The sequence below is a fragment of the Scyliorhinus canicula genome, chromosome 10 (genome assembly GCF_902713615.1).
Source record: "Scyliorhinus canicula chromosome 10, sScyCan1.1, whole genome shotgun sequence".
Lineage (NCBI taxonomy): Eukaryota > Metazoa > Chordata > Chondrichthyes > Carcharhiniformes > Scyliorhinidae > Scyliorhinus > Scyliorhinus canicula.
In genome coordinates this window covers 139,896,729-139,900,726 of record NC_052155.1, presented here as the reverse complement: position 1 = coordinate 139,900,726, position 3,998 = coordinate 139,896,729, and positions in this window count along the sequence as shown.

The window sequence follows — 3,998 nt, the reverse complement described above, 5'->3', positions numbered from 1 at the left end:
CCTTCCCTAGCTTAGCGCAGGTCAAGGATACACAGCCGGAGTGAGACACATCCAGAGTGGGAATTGAAACTTGGTAATTTGATGCAGTGAGGTAATTCGGTGCAGAGTAGGAGAAGGTGCTTTTTCCCTACCGTTTTGTTATCTTTCTGCTGGCCTGTAACTTTTAATCTGCAGGGAGAAAACCAGAGTGATTTTTATTTTTTATTTTTATCACCTTTTTAAATTGTGTGGGGGGGTGGGGGTGGGGTGGGGGGGGGGGGGGGATGGGGGGTGGGGGGTGGGGGGTGGGGGGTGGGGGGGACTGAAGTGACTTCACAGAACAGCTGTGACCTGATTGGCTGGTTGGGAATCTACACTAAATTTAAAAATTAAACATTGTTAAACTAATTAAACATAATTACTTAATTACTTAAATATAACTTAGATGGGTATCGAAGCCAGAGATCGGAGAGTACTGTATTTAGCTTACACACTTATAGTAGAAATCTAGTGCTAGGAAACATATAGTTAACAGTAACTTTTTTTTAATTTTAAATTTAAAAATTTAATTTACAAATGAATTAACGCAATGTCAATTAGAGGGGTGCAGTGCTCTGACTGTGAGATGTGGCAGGTCCGGGAGGCTTCCAGCATCCCGGATGACTTCATCTGCAGAAAGCGCACCCAACTGGAGCTCCTCACGGACCGCATGGTTCGGTTGGAGCAGCAGTTGGATGCACTTAGGAGCATGCAGGTGGCAGAAAGCATCATAGATAGCAGTTATATAAAATGTGATCACACCCAAGGTGCAGGCAGAGAAATGGGTGACCACCAGAAAGGGCAGGCAATCAGTGCAGGAATCCCCTCTAGTTGTCCCCCTCTCAAACAGGTATACTCCTTTGGATACTGTCGGGGGGGATAGCCTATCAGGGGAAAACAGCAGCAGCCAGAGCAGTGGCACCACGGCTGGCTCTGATGTTCAGCAGGAAGGGTCAAAGCGCAGAACAGCAATAGTCATAGGGGACTCTATAGTCAGGGGCACAGATAGGCCTGGACGTGAAAGAGACTCCAGGATGGTATGTTGCCTCCCTGGTGCCAGGGTCCAGGATGTCTCAGTACAGGTGGTGGGCATCCTGAAGGGGAAGGGAAAACAGGCAGAGTTTGTTGTACATATTGGAACTAACGACGTAGGCAGGAAGGGGTATGAGGTCCTGCAGCAGGGGTTCAGGGAGCGAGGCAGAAAGTTAAAAGACAGAATCTCTGGGGTTGTAATCGCGGGGTAACTCCCTGTGCCAGTAAGGCTAGAAATAGGAAGATAGAGCAGCTAAACACGTGGCTAAACAGCTGGTGCAGGAGGGAGGATTTTCGTTACCTGGACCAGTGGGAGCTCTTCCGGGGCAGGTGTGACCTGTATAAGAAGGATAGGTTGCATTTAAACTGGAGAAGCATAAATATCCTGGCCGTGAGGTTTGCTAGTGTCACACGGGAAGATTTAAACTAGTATGGCAGGGGGTGGGAACCGGGGCAATAGGTCAGAAGGTGAAAGCATTGAGGGAGAACTAGGGAATAGGGCCAGTATGGCTCTGAGGAAGAACAGATGGGGAGATGTTGCTGAAAACAGCGGGTCTGGTGGCCTGAAGTGCATATGTTTTAATGCAAGAAGTATAACGGGTAAGGCAGATGAACTTAGAGCTTGGATTAGTACTTGGAACTATGATGTTGTTGCCATTACAGAGACCTGGTTGAGGGAAGGACAGGATTGGCAGCTAAACGTTCCAGGATTTAGATGTTTCAGGCGGGACAGAGGGGGATGTAAAAGGGGTGGCGGAGTTGCGGTACTGGTTAAGGAGAATATCACAGCTGTACTACGGAAGGACACCTCAGAGGACAGCGAGGCTACGGGTAGAGATCAGGAATAAGAAGTGTGCAGTCACAATGTTGGGGGTTTACTACAGGCCTCCCAACAGCCAGTGGGAGATAGAAGAGCCGATAGGTAGACAGATTTTGGAAACGAGTAAAAACAGCAGCATTGTTGTGATGGGAGACTTCAATTTCCCCAATACCTACTGGGAGTCACTTAGTGCTAGGGCCTTCGATGGGGCAGAGTTTGTAAGGAGCATCCAGGAGGACTTCTTAAAACAATATGTAGATAGTCCAAACAGGGAAGGGGCTGTACTGGACCTGGTATTGGGGAATAAGCCCGGCCAGATGGTAGAAGTTTCAGAAGGGGAGCATTTCGGGAACAGTGACCTCAACTCAGTAAGTTTTAAAGTGCTGGTGGACAAGGATAAGAGTGGTCCTAGGGTGAATGTACTAAATTGGGGGAAGTCTAATTATAGCAATATTAGGCGGGAACTGGAGAACTTAGATTGGGGGCGGATGTTTGAAGGTAAATCAACATCTGACATGTGGGAGACTTTCAAATGTCAGTTGAAAGGAATTCAGGACCGGCATGTTCCTGTGCAGAAGAAGGATAAATACGGCAAATTTCGGAAACCTTGGATAACGAGAGATATTCTAGGCCTCATCAAAAAGAAAAAGAAGGCTAGAAGGCTGGGAACAGCCGAAGCCTGTGTGGAATATGAGGAAAGCAGGATAGAACTTAAGCACAGAGTCAGGAGGGCTAGAAGGGGTCACGAAAATTCATTGGCAAATAGGGTTAAGGAAAATCCCAAGGCTTTCTACACGTACATAAAAAGCAAGAGGGTAGACAGGGAAAGGGCAGGCCCACTGAAGAATAGGCAAGGGAATCTATGTGTGGAGCCAGAGGAAATGGGTGAGGTACCAAATGAATACTCTGCATCAGTATTCACCAAAGAGAAGGAATTGGTGGATGTTGAGCCTGGAGAAGGGTGTGTAGATAGCCTGGGTCACATTGAGATCCAAAAAGACAAGGTGTTGGGTGTCTTGAAAAATATTAAGGTAGATAAGTCCCCAGGGCCTGATGGGATCTACCCCAGAATACTGAAGGAGGCTAGAGAGGATATTGCTGAGGCCTTGACAGAAATCTTTGGATCCTCACTGTCTTCAGGTGATGTCCCAGCGGACTGTAGAATAGCCAATGTTGTTCCTTTATTTAAGAAGGGTAGCAAAGAAAATCCAGGGAACTACAGGCCAGTGAGCCTTATGTCAGTGGTAGGGAAATTACTGGAGAGAATTCTTCGAAACAGGATCTACTCCCATTTGGAAGCAAATGGACATATTAGCGAGAGGCAGCATGGTTTTGTGAAGGGGAGGTCGTGTCTCACTAACTTGATAGAGTTTTTCGAAGAGGTCGCAAAGATGATTGATACAGGTAGGGCAGTGGATTTTGTCTATATGGACTTCAGTAAGGCCTTTGACAAGGTCCCTCATGTAGACTGGTACAAAAGGTGAAGTCACATGAGATCAGGGGTAAGCTGGCAAAATGGATACAGAACTGGCTAGGTCATAGAAGGCAGAGAGTAGCAATGGAAGGGTGATTTTCTAATTGGAGGGCTGTGACTAGTGGTGTTCCGCAGGGATCAGTGCTGGGACCTTTGCTGTTCGTAGTGTATATAAATGATTTGGAGGAAAATGTAATTGGTCTGATTAGTAAGTTTGCAGATGACACAAATGTTGGTGGAATTGCGGATAGCGATGAGGACTGTCAGAGGATACAGCAGGATTTAGATCGTTTGGAGACTTGGGCGGAAAGATGGCAGATGGAGTTTAATCTGGACAAATGTGAGGTAATGCATTTTGGAAGGTCTAATGCAGGTCGAGAATATACAGTGAATGGTAGAACCCTCAAGAGTATTGAAAGTCAGAAAGATCTAGGTGTACAGGTCCACAGGTCACTGAAAGGGGCAACACAGGTGGAGAAGGTAGTCAAGAAGGCATACGGCATGCTTGCCTTCATTGTAGGGGCATTGAGCATAAGAATTGGCAAGTCATGTTGCAGCTGTATAAGACCTTAGTTAGGCCACACTTGGAGTATAGTGTTTAATTCTGGTCGCCACACCACCAGAAGGATGTGGAGGCTTTAGAGAGGGTACAGA